Below are 16,505 nucleotides of genomic sequence, written 5' to 3' on the forward strand. Positions count from 1 at the left end.
GTGATATTACCTCATTCATTACTGGTTTTTATATTTTATGTCTTTTTAATTTTCTAATTATTGCAGCTAAAGGTTTATTGATTTTTTGAAATTCTAAACAACCAGTTTTTGATATAATTTCTTTATTATTTTCCTATTTTATTGATTTTTCATTCTGATCTTTATCTTTTTTTCTTCTGGTTACTTTGGATTTAATTTGCTCTTTTTATGGTATATCTACATCTTGATCAACACTTGTTATTATCAGTTATTATGATTTGTTATCTTTTTGAGGATAGCAGCCATTGTGGATGTGAAGTGGTATCTTGAAGTTTTGATGTGCATTTCACTTAAGGCAAAAGATAGACTTTTATTATGCTTCTAATCTTTTCTCACAATATCTGTTAGTATGTTTGTCAGGATTCAAACCCTTCAAATGGCAATAAATACATTATTTTTTCTAACTGCCTCTATCACTTATAAGCATGATAATGCTTATGATAAAGCATTGCCATCAATGCTAATGATAAATTTGCCATGATAAAAAATTAAAATTGCCATCGATAATAGTCAACACTTCTTAAACACTTATTGAGGTATAGGCTTTTTAGAGATCTCACTCAGTGCTCACATAATCTCATGGATGAAGAAAACTATGTTAAATGAGCTTTAACAATGTGGAACAGAAGTTGTCAAACTACTGCTTATAGGCCAAATCCATCCCACTCTGCTTCTCAGTGTCTTCATGCTAAGAACATTTATTATATTTTAAAGTGTTACTTAAAGGAAACAAGAATATGAGACAGAGACTGATGGCTTAGAAGCTTAAAATATTTAATATATGGCCCTTTACAGAAAAAGTTTGCTAACTTATAATGACACACGTATGGTTCAAAATAAAGTTCACCAATACTGGAATATGAAGTTTACCACTCTCAGTGTATGCTTTACCCTTGAATCACACAAGGGTGGGAACACTGGTCCTCTTCACAGTGAAAAATCTCTGTGTAACTTGACTCCCCCCCAAATTAACTACTAATAACCTACTGTTACCAGAAGTCTTATCAATAACATAGTCAATTAACACATGTTTATATGTATTAGATACTGTATTATTATAATAAAGTAAGGTAGAGAAAAGAAAATGTTACTAAGAAAATAAGAGAAAATACTTAACAGTGCTATACTGTATTTATTAAAAAATTCAGTATTAGTGGACCCTCTCAGTTTAAACTTCTGTTGTTCAAGAGTCAATTTATAGACTAATGGTCTCCAGTTTATCTCACTTAGTAAAAGAGCAGGGGAAAAAAAAACAAACACAATAGTCTCTCTCTATATTTTTTAAAGTTAAATTGTGCTGGATAATATGTGCTTAATATAAATCCTATGACTCAATGTACAAGATAGAAGGAAATTTGAAGGGACACCGGGGTGGCTCAGCAGTTCAGCATTAACCTTTGGCTCAGGGCATGATCCCGGAGTCCCAGGATGAAGCACTGCAAGGGGCTCTCTGCATGGAGCCTGCTTCTCTTCCCTCTTCCTATGTCCCTGCCTCTCTCTCTGTCTCTCATGAATAAATACATAAAATCCTAAAAAAAAAAAAAGAAAGAAAAAAGAAAAAAAGGAAATTTGAACACAATTCCTTGAACATACATGAGGAAAAAGAAAACTATAGTTGTATAAGACATGGATAGAATGTGAATATATTCTGGGGACTGGTGCATGCTTTTACTTCTCCATAGTACCTAAGGAGGCTGCATTTCTATAGATTAGATACACTCACCCAGAAAGATAAAGAAAAGTTACTAGGTAGTACATGATACAGGAAGACAGACTAGCGTACGATAAGATTTTATAGTAGAAAATAAAATCACCAATCTGAGGGTATGGATTATTTGAGTGCAATAGGAGAGTTGGATAAACTGTATAAACCCAGTCTGACATTATAAACCAAGGACCAACTCTAAATATTGACAAAGCAAGACTCACAAATCAAGGTACCCATTTTTTTTGTTGTTGTAAGAGCCATTTTATATATCCTCTATGCCATCTAGAAATCTGAGTTAATTATCATGGTAGACATTCTCCTGTGATGATCAGGACTGGTACATATTTTATATTTATCCTTTTATCTATCCTTCCTATTTCCTCTGCCTTTCTTTAAAGAACCAACAGTTCTATCAAGTCCTCATTGATAAACACATAGTATCTTCATCTTTTTTTCTTTTTATTTGATGCTATTTTTTCTAAATAATGCTTACCAATTGGAACTCATATCCAAAAATATGAATTTTGAATTCTTAGTAACATTATTTACTTTTTATGGAACAGCCATATTTTATGGAAATTACATGTGAAACTGAAATTATAGCCCATTTTAAAGAAGGCTTTAGTTGGTGCTATACCCTTTATCATGTGGCTTGAAATTTTATCATTTTAATTTCTTAAAACAAATTAAATCTATTACATTTTCATCAGAATGAAACAACCTTAAATATAAACAATTTAAAAAATCACAGTGTCTCTGATCAGGCTGAAACATGAATGCTTGCAAGAATCTCAGTATTCTACACTGTCTTTCACTGATGGCTATGCTAACACAATTATAATATTTTATATTTCAGAGTGGCAATGTAACCGATCCCAAAGGACACATTAAACCTTTTTATTCATATCCCTCTGTGCACTGCTAGGTCATATCAGTTCCTTTCTAGAATATCCTCTAATTTAATTTTTCTTTGAATAATTGTTTACTAGATCAAATCTATCTTTCTCCCCCCGCCCCCCCCAAATCCTTTTGACCTTTACAGAAGACTGGACTTAAAACTGAACATTATGCCAATGGAAATGATAAGATTTGTCCTAAGACTTCAGAAATTTGCTTTGAGATAGTGGTATATTAGCGGATATTCACAAGTTCTTTTCTTATACAAGTAATATTTTTAGTAAAATAATGTAATGTTCTTTAAGTATTATTTGTGAGATTTCTTTAAAAAGTACATTATTTTTGTTAATTCTGAGTACAGTTGTTTCTTCTTTTTCTCTCTAGCTAGGAATTATATATTAACTTATTTTATCTTCTTTTGTTACCTTAGGCATTCTATAATTCCTGGGTTTAAATTTGAGATAAAATAGTGTGTAATGAAATAGACTAGTGTTCCTTTTTAAAGTATAGGGACAAAATTATATAGATAGTTGAATCAGGTACATTGTCATGTCTTCAATCACCCATTTCATCTTTGCATACTAAAATCATAAACACCCTTTGGTCATGTTGAAACTATAATATTACCAAAAAAATTGACTTTGGCTATCCAGTATTTTCTTTACTCTGTTATTTAAATTTCCTTTATAATTTGCTGCTTTCTTATGTCTTCAAATTTACTTCATTTACTTTTTAATAAGCTTTATATTTCTTCAAAAATGGTCTACATATTTTCTCTGAAACTGATTAACTCACTGATATTTATGTATTTGGTGTTTTTTAAAGATTTTATTTATTTATTCATGAGAAACACAGAGAGAGAGAGAGGCAGAGACACAGAGAAGCAGGCTCCATGCAGGGAGCCTGATGTAGGACTTGATCCCAGGACTCCAGGACCATGCCCTGGGCTGAAGGCAGGCACTAAACTGCTGAGCCATTCAGGGATCTCCCTTGTTTTGTTATTAAAATGCCTTCCCGACTCCTTGCTCATTAAAGTCTTATCTTCCCCCTAAAACCCACATTGTATCTGTTCTATGAAGTCAACAGTAATAATCTGACTTACCTATTTCCTAAACAAATTCTAACACATGTATTCTTAAAAGCCATTGATTTCAAGTTTTCATAAAACAAAACAAAATCTTCTGGCACTTACACTATTGTGTGCAACTCACTGTATTTGTCTTGGGGCTCTTCCACCTAGATGGAAGGTTCAAGGATGAGGAAAAAGATTTGTATCTGTTTATATCTCTATTGCCTGTCACATTGTGGATTCTGAATATACATTGTTGTATTTTAACATTGATCACTTATTTTTAGTTATAATTAATATTTGTGTAAGAATTAAATTACAGGGAAGTGAACATACAAAAAAACAGAAATGAAAGCATCCGAATTAATGATTGGGGCCAAAGGGAGAGTAGAGATTAAGCTGGCAGAAACAATGTGGGTACTAAGACCAGATATGTGAGTCACTTTACTTCTGTTTTGATTAAAGACTTTTTTGTACCACCCCACCTCAACAATCACATTTTCTTTCTTTTTTTTTTTTTAATTTTTATTTATTTATGATAGTTACACAGAGAGAGAGAGAGAGAGAGGCGCAGAGACATAGGCAGAGGGAGAAGCAGGCTCCATGCACCGGGAGCCCGACGTGGGATTCGATCCTGGGTCTCCAGGATCGCGCCCTGAGCCAAAGGCAGGCGCCAAACCGCTGCACCACCCAGGGATCCCAACAATCACATTTTCAATAGTATCTTTTGCTCAAGAGTTTCTACTGGTGCCCAGGGCTTTTGTCCTATTCTCAACAAAGTAGAGTGATCTCGTCTAACACAAGTCAGATCATTTCACCTCTGTCTTAAACTGGTTTTCCATTTTACTCAGAATAAAAGCAGAAGTACTTAGTATGAAGTATGTATGAGTCAGAGTATTTTAATTTTTTTTTTTTTTTTTGATAGTCGCAGAGAGAGAGAGAGAGGCAGAGACACAGGCAGAGGGAGAAGCAGGCTCCATGCACTGGGAGCCCGATGTGGGATTCGATCCCGGGTCTCCAGGATCGCGCCCTGGGCCAAAGGCAGGCGCCAAACCGCTGCGCCACCCAGGGATCCCTGAGTCAGAGTATTTTATAAGCAGTAACAAATAATTCAGAATATTAATGATTTGAACAACCAAAGTTCGTTTCTACTCTCTGCTGTGTTTTTCTTTTGGAGGTCTTGAGTTCTGCCTTTCACAAGCATCCAGAGACAAAGACTGTGGAACAGTCATTATCTCAAATATGCTTGTCACTGTGCTGAGTCACACATCATATTTTGATCGCAACTCTTTGACCATGACTTTTCTTAATCGTTGCCCTGAAGTATGGGGAACAAGACATAGAAATTTATTTGAAAGAGTACATGAGAAGGGCAAAATCACGATCCATTAAGGCCTTATATGGTAACCTCACTCTTATATTTGCATTACTATTCTAATCTGTCATTTTCCCTTTACTTGATTTTAATCCTGCCACAATAGCCTTCTTGCTGTTACCTGAACACCCCAGGCATGTTCTTATTGTTACCTTATCCTGAAATGCCTTCTCCCAAATATCTTCATGGTCAGCTCCCTCACTTTCCTCAGGTCTTCATTCAAATGCAGCTGTCTTAATGAGTACTTACCTTACCATGTCATCTAACAAAAATGCTTCCCCACCAAGCCATCAAGTTTTTCCCCTCCCTTTTTGGCCCTTATCCTTATATAATATGTTGTCAATATCTCCATGAAAGTTAAATTTAATTAAGAACATGGATTTTAGTTTGTTTTGCTCTATATTTGTCTATAGGACATTGCCTAGCCATGATAAATACTTAATAAATATTTGTTGCATGCATTTTAAGTAAAAACTTATGAACAATTAAGCCTCTTACTGCAATTATAACTACAATAACATATTCAGGATTAGAATTATTTGTTAATAGCTACTACATAATGTCTATTATATACAAACATTTAACTAGGTGCTTTCTGATGTATTAGCCCATTTTGCTTCATAATAATCCTAGAAAGCAAACACAATTATCCCCCCTCTCCTTACAAATGTGTAAACAAGTGATAAGAATTAGTGTGCTTAAGGTCACACAGGAATAGAAATCTAAGATATCTCAACCCAGTAGTTTTCACTTAATCTTTGTTTTAATTAAAGAATTCTCACCAAATACCTAGGAGTCTAAGAAGGGCATTGCACTAGTAATGACAGAAGATAGGAAACTTAGTAACCAGGTGATTTTCAAGTCATGAAACTCATGCAAATAAATTAATGTTCATATTTCAATATCTTTGTATAAGATAGCAGTAGTCCTCAATCCTAAATGAACATTAGAATCCTAATGCAGAATGATGAAAGTCCATTCCCACTCCCAGAAATTTTGATTCAAACTCCCCGAGGTAATTCCAATTTGCAGCCAGTGTTGAGAACCATTGAGTTAAAGGATTAATTACTGAGCCACTGCTGCTGCTCCTGCTGGTGGTAGTGGTGGTGGTGCTGCTGTTGCTGAGGATTTATGGATACCAGTTGTCAAAATGAGGAGTGTCTACCCATGGATGAAACTAGGTTAGATTACATACACTTGCCCATTTGTTCCACTGACCAAAGAATACAATGATGTAAGCAATAGTGTATTAAAGTATTACACTTATTTTCTTACATCTTTCTCATCAATCTTCTGTGGCTGTCTTATGTTTTGATTTTGGTAAAAACTGACAAAGTTGTTGAAGAGAGAAGAATTATGTCAGCTACTCTTTAATTTCCTTTTTGTGTTGTCAGATTGTTATGGTTGACAGAAGCCCAAAAATTTGAATAAATCATTGTTTTATCTGAGATTATTTATATGTCTCTTTGCATACCTAGTTCTAATCCTTTAAGGAAGCCTAGTTTGAGGAATTGTTGTAAACATATTTTTGTTATTGAATTGGTGGAATTCTGTCCTCATTGGTGTAGATGCTAATTTTCAACTAATAATGAAATGATATCCCTCTTACTAAGGTACTAGAAAGGTTTTGTGTCTCCTTAGGATGGCCAAAATCATGAGAGGATAGTCATTCTCCAATTTTTCCCTTAATTAACAATTACAGGTTTTCAAATGAGTGTTTGGTTCCACCTGCGACAATCAGTTTAATCTTTGGTTATTATCTCAATTATGCTAAAATGAATTAGAATGTCCACTATAGCATCTAATTCTTGATTTTTCTCCTGGGGCATCTCCACAAAGTTGAGTTGCCTTAACTTTATTCAGACATTAAAATATTCATGATCCTGGTGGTGAAGAATGGCCCATTTTTTCAGTCCAGCTCATGAATTAATTCAATAGCTAGGCTTAGTAACCTAGAAGGTGTTGGCTTCTATTCCAGATAAATTATTGTGAGGAAAGAATACAAAAGATTTATTACAAATCATATGAATGATACAGCATCTTTATGGCATGCAGCTTGTAGTGTTAAAAAGCAGCAATTCTCTACCTCAGTTAATGCAATGTATATGCTACTCAGTGTTTCTAAGGTTTCAAAATGCCTGCAGAACTGTCCCCAAAGAGATTTACTCTAGGATTCACTTCTAGAATATATGAGAAGGGGGGTAATTTTCATTTCCCATTATTTATGAACTAGCCTTGGTTTATCATTCAAGTTCTCTAACTTTGTTGATGTGTCTCAAACTCCTCACACTTTGTGCCTCAAATGCATACCTCAAAACACTATCCATCACACACACCATGCTCCAGCAAAACAAAGAACTTTTTTGAAGAGCTTGCTTTATTTGAACTGTGTTCTCTTTCTGGTATTATCATTTCTTCCTCCAAATGTGCTCTAAAGATCTAGATAGCACAGGCTAGTTTAACAGTCTATAGGACATGTTAATTTTGGATTCACATCGATCTGTTAATTTTACTTTTTTTCTTTAGGTAGTGTGGCATGACTTCTTTTGCACCAAGGAGCTGTCTAAGCCTTATAAGGGCACAGGATTCTAGAAGAGGATAGCCAGTATTCTCACTCTAGATCAAAAGAGGGCTCGTTTTCTGGGTTTGAGATAGCCTGTAAATTTCTTCAGTCGGTTGTTATTAACAGAGTAAAATGTTGGTTTGGCCATGTCAGGGCAGCTCCAGTTATTTCTTTGTGGAAAGGTTTTAGGGTCTTAGATTGTTTTTTGTATTCTTTACCATGTGCTCCGACATGTACTTACTAATTGATCTCTTAAAAGATTGATGCAGAGCGCCCGACATCTATATGATTCTTCTAGGCCATGGGAAAAATGGACACATGACTAGTGAAGGTTTGCTTGAAGCCCATATCTCCATGATATACTTCATTTCTACATGAATATTTTCAAACCTCAGCATGGAAGAAGAGAAAGAGTTCCAAAGCATCTCTTGAAGTCATTTAGATTTTCCTACATCCAGATTTCCAAAATAGCATGAAAAATATTGGGGATGGAATGAGAAGACAGTTTAATTACTGGCTCTATTACACATTAAATGGGCAGTGTTGAGAAACTAAAAATCTTGAACTTCAAATGTCTTTATCTCTCTTTCTCTTTCAAGGCTGAGTTAAATAGATTTTTGTGAATGGTTGTTGGAAATCTAAAAAACCCAGTATAAATTTATGTTGAGCATTCGTCCCTTTGCCCCTGCAGGCTCATAATCTGCCTTTCTTCACTCTGCTTGGTGCATGAGACGCTGAGCCCCATGGACCTTGCTTCAGCAAGATTCCATTACCTTCTGTCTTTCAGCTGGCCATTGGGAAACTTGTCAGAGGTAGGAGAGAGGGAGGATGAAGAAGTCACGGTGTGTTTTCCCCTGACTCCCTCCTCATCCAGGCTGCAGTTTCTTATTGATTCAGTGTCTGCTGTTTTTCTTTACCAATATCTACAACTTTTTTGGAGTATTCGCTCTCCTGTACTTATAGGTACTGAGGGGCCCTAGTATCTCTTCCTTCTTGGCCCCTTCAGGCCCGGGAGTGGCATGGCTTTCTGCTATTGCTAGCCACAAGGCAATTCATAGTACTTTACTTAGCTTCCCCCTCCCTCGTATTTTCCAAAAGAGTCCCTTCAGTATACTCCCTTCCATTGTCTACTTTGAATGTGTCATGTTTCTTGCAATAATCTTAACTAGTAAAAATAACTGCATTTATTTTTGTTAATGTATGAATAATCAGATACTCTACACTCCAATATAAATCCACATATAGAAATTTATATTTTTCCTAAATTTTCTAAATAAACATACACACATAAAATCATTGCTAAATATATGGTTTTCCCTTTCCCAGAGCATATTTCCACTGTGAGTTTGAGGCCTACGTTAAATTTTAAGGCTACCTTATGAATTTATATTGAATTTTATTTAAACTTGTGATCTTATTTCTGCTAGTCTTGATTTTGAATTTTAACTACTGTTAGGTTAGCTTCAATGGTATCAAAAAATATGTAACTATTTGTATCAATAATATATTTGATCTACAGTTTTAATAAGTTTCTATATATATATAAATATATATATTTATGGAGAAATATCATATATATTTTGGATCATGAATATATCATGATCCAAAAAAGGTCTTTGGAAGTGATACTTCACTGTTTTCAAGAAATGCTTTTTCCATGAGAATGTGAGAAAGTTTAGGTCATTCTTCCTGAGAAGTCTTGGCTATAAACGTTTGAGGATAGGATGCCTGGGTGGCTCAGTGGTTGAGTGTCTGCCTCTGATGCAGGACATATCCCGGGTTCTTGGGATTGAGGCCTGCATCAGGCTGGCTCCCTGTGGGGAGCCTGCTTCTCCCTATGTCTCTGCATTTCTCTCTGTGTCTCTCATGAATACATAAATGAAATCTTAAAAAAAAAGTTTGAAGACGTTTGTCCTTGAGGTTCACATGCAGTAAATTCTGTAATGGGTCCATCATGCCCATATACACCTCAGCTTACCAGCTCTGAATCCACTCTTGCCAGTCAAGTGTGGTGTTTGCAGACTTGCATTATTCAAGTAACACAGACCTTATATCGTTTTTTAATACTGAGGTATTTGCAAACATTACTGTAACCAGTGACTAGAGTTACATATTGTAGAAACAATGTTGTCACTCAGCTGAATACCACTGCTCTTAAAGCTCAGCCAATGGTCATTCAGGCACAGTGCAAGTAGAAGTCACTGTTTCAGGAAAATTTATGAGAGCATCAGAGTTTACTGGGTTCTATGAGCAAATTAAGTCTTTACTTCATCAGTCACATGTCAACTTCCTTAGCTCCATTCTGAGACAGTATAAAGACTAACTTCTCCATTGCAATTTACCTCAATCCACAGTTATCTTATTGTTACCTTATTGTTCCAAGGTGGAGACCTTGGAAAACAATACAAGATAGAGGTCACGAGGTTACTCCAATACTTCTCTATGGCCAGGTTTTGACTCAGCTATACAGGGGACATGGCAATAAGATATGTATATATAATAGACATATATAACAATGTGTGTATATATATGTAATTCCTCCCTGATATTTTCTCCCTATTTTATACCATATCACTCTGCATTTACTCACAATATTAAATGCACTTATATTACCCATGGGTCCTTGGGCTCTCTAAACAACAGAAAATGTTTAGAGGTCAAATGGGAGTTTCAGGCAAGGCTTTTATTTATCCAGCAGAAGGGAGACAGTACAAAAGAAAGGGTCCTTCAATCTTGCTTACCGAACAAAGGCAGGGAAAGTTTTAAAGAGGCAAAGGTGGGAAAGGAGTCCTGTCTAAGCATATAGAGGTGGGGGAAGACTCAGAAAATTGGGTGCACAGGCACAGTGGACAGAATGTGCTTCGGGCATTGCAGGTCAATTAGCATGTTAAATCTCCACCCCTTGAGCTTGATTTTTAGTATTATAATGAGGGAAAGTGTAGGTGAAAGATTAGCACTGGGATCCTCCTTGGTGCAGACTTGCTTGGTTAGGTCTTTGTCAATCTTCCTAATAGAATCCTTCCTTTAGTAAGCATCCTGCTTCCACATTCTTGCAAAACCTGCTACTCAAGAGGTCAAGGGTTTCCATGGTCAGGGAACTCTGGGTTTCTAGGTCAGGGGAGTGGGGACCCAAGCCTGGTCCCTGCTCTGTCCAGCTTAATTGAGATAAAACCAGTCTTCTTGGAGAAGACTAATCTTTGGTTTTAAACTTATTATCTCAGTTATTGTCAAACACTTAAGTGAAGGTTCAAATGTGTGATGATATGTTTCTTACCTCTTGGTGTGGGATATATTTTTATTAAGATTAGCTGCATTAAATTACTTACCTGGAGAATAAAGAGAGGCAGCTCAATGTCTAAACTCTTGATAGATTTTAACTTCATGAGATTTATAATTAATGTCAGTGACATCAATGGTATTTGAAGTTCATTGAATCCTCAACTAGGTGATACTCATTATTTTCTTTTTGAGCACCTACTCAATATAAGCCTTTGTTGGTTTGATAGAGTTGCATTTGGTGTGATATTTTGAAAAGTACTCTAGTGTAAGAGAAAGGTTGAATCCTTCCAAAATTGTGTTTGCATAACAATTCTCACACTTCCTGGTTAGCATTAGATTGAATAAATGTTATATTGACTTTAAATTTGTATTTAAAAATGAGAAGCTAGTAATATTTAAAATAGATAGCTGTGAACAGTTAGTCAACAAAAGTTTTAGTTTCCCCACTTCTATCCTCCTCTTTCACTTTTCCTTTATAGTGAGTTGGAAAGAGATTTTAGTTCCTACTAGCAGTATAGGGAAAAGGTAACTTCTTTCCTTTTTTTTTTTCTCCTTTAAAAAAATGGTGGTCAAATGGTGTATATATAACATAAAACTTACCATCTTAACCATTTTAAGCACACAATTGAGTAGTGTTAACTACATTCACATTGCTGTGCAACTCTTTTCATCTTGCAAAACTTAAAAATCTATAATCATTAAATAACGCCACCCCGTCTGCCTCCTGCCGCCCCACCCCAAGATTTCCTTTTGTAGTGTTGATTTTAATGATTGCAGCAAATTTAGTAAAAATCAAAGGTTTATTCCAAATTACTGTGTTTCATTCACATGATTTATAATCACATTGACAGTGCACCTCCACTTTCCAGAACAATTTAAGAGATTTTACTTAAAGTTTATTTTTTTAACTGAACAATTTGATTATATATGTTATTGTATACCTATTATTATATATCTATTATACATTGAATATAAGGAAACTGACAAGTCAGAAAAGGAAATTATTTTTCTTAGGAGTTTCCTCAACCTTTGGTTTTAGAAAACATAGTGATTATGTCTGTAAACCATAGTAGCTAAGTACATAGGATCAGTGTTTAGGGTCTTTGCTACAGACAAGGCCATGTTTGATAATTGGAGACTTTGGGGCACTAAATCTTGCATTTTTGCCAGCTTTGTCCTGACTCCAGTCTTTGCTGAAAATATGAATTTTTTTACTTACATTTAAGGTAAACTTAAAGTAGTTTAATGCTTATTTCTAAAGTTCTAAATATATACCTAAATTTATTTCATGACTACCTTTGAATTCATTCCTAGCTTTTAATATATATGTGTTATAGGTTGAAAAAATAAGTAAATAAGTGACTTAGAAATATAGAGATAGCAATTCTTAAATATTATTTAAGTGCATTTTTAAATTTCAGAAACATTTGATTTGAGTAAGAAAGAACGTGCTTTATTTATTAGTCTATAATTTAGCTGTAAGGATTAAGCATGCTAATAAATGTAAAGCACTGAATGGGGCTTCTGGGTGGCTTAGTTGATTGAGCATTGGACTCTTGGTTTTGGCTCAGGTCGTGATCTCTGGATCATGAGATTGGGCGCTCTGCTCTCAGCAGGGAATCTGCTTGAGATCTTTCCCTCTGCCTCTCCTTCCCACTCACACACACTCTCTCTAAAATAAATAAATAAATCTTTTAAAAAATATGTAAATCAATGAAAGCAATGCCTGACACATAGAACATGCTAAAAATTGTTATATTGCCATTTTTGCTATTATTATCAATATTAACTGAGGGATTAAATTGAATGGACAAGTCTGATACTTACCAAAGTTTTAGCATTGGTACTCAAAGCTTAGAAGTACTTTTCTCCCCAGATACCTATTCTATAAAAATATGTGCCTAAAATCTATCTTACAGAAAGAAATGCTATGGACGACTAAGGTTCTTTAATTCTGCACATGCAAGGTATTTTCAAATCTAAAGCATTTTCTTTGCATAATCCTGAATTGTTGGACTTTCTTTTAGAATGCAGAAGCTGATCTATGAGCTTTTCAAATTTGAAAGATTTTTTTAAAAAAAAATTATTCCTCCTAAAATAAAATTACTATCTATGTAGCTAAAATAGTAAATCTTCTTTGCTTTCTGTAGATGGTATTTTCTATATTCATAACTCAACTAGGAGTGCTAGCTAATTTTTTTTAAGAAAGGAGGAAGCATTATGTTCCTTCTTATTACTGCAAAAGTGTATTTGAGTGTAAAAGGAAAGTTACAGAGAATATTTAAAATCATCCTATTCAGTTTGGTCTGCTATAACATAATTCTGTGGACTGGGTGGCTTTAAAAAACAATTTATTCGTCAGAGTTTTAGAGGCTGGGAAGTTCAAGATCAGCGCTTTAGCAGATGTGTCTGCTGGGAGTACTGCTCCTGGTTTGCAGTAGGGTATGTTCTTAGATCCTCAAAGAGAGATGATGAGCTCTACTCTCTTCCTCCTCTTATGAGGGCATTGATACTCTCATAGCATAGCACATAACATATAGTAACATCCATTGTAGGTTAAAGTTTCAACATAAGAATTTTGGGGAGGCACAAACATGCTGTTCATGTGTTCTTATGTATTGAGCTTTTGCATCTCTCAGGGCACTTTTTAGAATTTATTTTACAGTAAATGTAAACTTTTTTCACACTGTGTTAGTTTATTTAGCTAATTCCAGTTGAATCCTACCACCCCTTTTAGTGTCATTGCATTTCACTCCCTAGGAATCTCCCTGGCTCCCTATATTATGATCTTTTACATTTGGAGGGATCACTAGGATGATGGCTATTACCGGCCAGGCCTATGTGGGTGTAAAGTCTAGTGGCTCTTCCACTTCTCTGATACTTTTGTAGCCTGGGAAGGAAAGTTTAATTATTACAGTGAACATGCACCAAAAAGGGATTCTCCTCTTCTCTGTGGAGCAAAGAGTCTTGGGTTTCCGTAGCTAGCAGAATTTTAGACCGTCATGCATTTCCTAGTGTTGAGCATATTTCTATTTTAGCAAAGAGCCCAGATTTCTGGCAATCAGAAATCAGGAAGGCAGTTTCTTTAGAAGTAATTTCTCTTTGATCCAGCATGCAATGAACCTTCCCCTATAAGCTTTTGAGTGTAGCAGAATCACTTGAGCATTTGATAAAACACAGATTGCTGGACTTTACCAGCAGAGCTCTTGATTTAGGTAGGGATTGGGAATTTGTATTGCTAGCAAGGTCTCAAATGAAGCTAATGCAGCTGGTTCAGTGTTCTCACTTAAGAAATGCAATCCTAAGGCAAGAAGAAGAAAATAATTTGACTATAAAAAGACTGTGTGGTGAGACATATGCCATATAAGAAGAAAAAAAAAGAAAAATGAATATCTCAATACATTATCATACCAAATTGTTTTGTAGGAATATAGGGAACATATTCACAGGATTTAAAGCCAGACAAAGAATAATTTAAATTATGGCATTGACGTGCACTTGGACAGTTAGCTCACAGAATCTTGATTTTTTAAATCTATTTAATATGACTAATACCAGCTTCTTCGTATATTGTTTGGAAGCATGCAGTAAGATTAGTGAAGCACCTGGCATATTTAACAAATGCCAATTACCCTTCTCACTTATATAGGTCTTTCTGAGATATCAGGGTGGAAAATGGAAACAGCAGTTTTTTTTTGTTTTGTTTTGTTTTTGTGTTTTTATTTATTTATTTATTTATTTATTTATTTATTTATTTATTTTGAGTAAGACAAGCTTGAGTTCAAATTTATGCTCTATTACTGACTGGCAAATTGATATTGAGTGAATTACTTAACCTCGGAGCCTTAGGTTCCTCATCTCTAAAATGGTATTATGAGGATTAAATAAGAGACAGGTTTGGTAAAGGAGTCAGATTTATCTTGCCCAAGCAAGATACTCATCAACACTGTACTCTTCTCCTACCCCTAGCAGAGACAATGAATTTGTCAAAAACGTGTATTTCTTGCATAGAAGGAAACAAATCTGCTCTGGACTTATAGCTGTGATACTTGTCAACCAATTTGATGTTGGGGGATTTTCCTTAATCTGTAGTAGTTTTATGTAAAGTTTAGGTAAAAAGTCATATTCATTTAAAAGAATATTTTTCCCATGAATTTCCGATATTAATGACATTGACTGAAATTAAAGTCTACCTCTAGAAAAGGCAAGTAAATCAAATCTCACCCACCTCAGAAATTGGTGTTGATTTTCTTTGTTACTTGTTTGGAAAATTTGATTTAGAGTTTTTGAAAAAGAATGAAGAATTTTAGGTCTCCTCAAGCACTGGATAAATTTCTTTTATATAATTTATTATGTATTATTGTAGTAATATTTACATAATATAAAATTTAACCATCTTTAAAGATACTATCAGTGTTATTAATTACATTTACCATGTTGTGCGAACATAACCACCTAAAACTTAATGTGATGGGAAAAGAAAGAATCTAAAACTTTATTTTTTAAGTTTTTAAAGAGATTTTATTTATTTATTTATTCATGAGAGACACAGGGGAGAGAAACAGAGACACGAAGTCTCGATCCCGGGACTCCAGGATCACGCCCTAGGCTGAAGGCAGACACTGAACTGCTGAGGCACCCAGGGATCCTGAATCTAAAACTTTTAGAATTTGATATTGGAGTAGGGTGCCTGGATAGCTGTCATTGAAACATTTGACTCTTGCTTTTGGCTCAGATCATGATCTCAGGGTCCCATGATTGAGCCCTGCATGGGGCTCCACTCTGGTGTGGAGCCTACTTACAATTCTCTCTCTCCTTCTCCCTCTGTTGGTCCCCACCTCTACATACTCTCTCTTGTACTCTCTCGCCCTCCCCGAAAAGTTAATGTTGGAGAATATATTATTTTTGTCTCATGGCATCAGTGTTTTTTTTTTAATTTCTTTTAAAACAAAATGACTAGATATGAACTGTATAGGAAACATTGATAAGATTGATGATGTCTGCGCATACAAAAAAATCAGAAAAAAATTAAAAAGTAAGTTACAATCTCAAGAAAGTTATGGCAACTTACAGCTGATCAAGTTTTAGTATCCAGAGTATATGAAGACTTGTTTAAAACTGTTAGTAAAGGGGAAACATCACACCAAAATATTAGAAAAGTTATGAACAACAAGTCTATAGAATAGCAAATATAAATATTGAGTAAGCTTAGGAAGAAATGTTCAAACTTGTTAATCAGGCAAGTATAAATGAAAACCACAGCAGGGAATAGTTCATTGACAAAAATTAGAAAATAGAATGATACCAATTTTTGTCAAGGATGTAGAGAAGGGGAACTATTGTACAATGGTATAGAATCCAAAATCAGTAAAAATGTCTGAAAAAACTATTTTATTATGTAATAAATTTGGACATATATATACTTTAGATCCCTGTGATAGGAGGTGTCCTTGTTGGTAATAAAAACAATGCAAGCAACCCAACCACCTTTCAACAATCAACTGAATGGATAAATTATGATATATCATTACAAAAGACTATATACAATAAATACAGATCTCAAGACCATGAAGTT

At 34.8% G+C, this 16,505-nt stretch overlaps 1 long non-coding RNA gene across 12 annotated transcripts in view; it reads left to right on the forward strand.

Moving 5' to 3' along the window:
• Window positions 1–16,505, forward strand: part of LOC144322304 (uncharacterized) — a 220,126-nt gene that overhangs the window by 73,386 nt on the left and 130,235 nt on the right. For 4 of the 12 annotated variants that reach the window (XR_013387898.1, XR_013387903.1, XR_013387908.1 and 1 more), the window contains exon 3: window positions 8,343–8,463. The exons of the other annotated variants lie outside the window; for them this stretch is intronic. This is a non-coding gene — a long non-coding RNA (uncharacterized LOC144322304). The remainder of the gene's footprint in view (window positions 1–8,342; window positions 8,464–16,505) is intronic. 12 annotated transcript variants of the gene reach the window in all.

This window comes from Canis aureus, chromosome 10 (assembly GCF_053574225.1).
Source record: "Canis aureus isolate CA01 chromosome 10, VMU_Caureus_v.1.0, whole genome shotgun sequence".
NCBI classification, from domain to species: domain Eukaryota; kingdom Metazoa; phylum Chordata; class Mammalia; order Carnivora; family Canidae; genus Canis; species Canis aureus.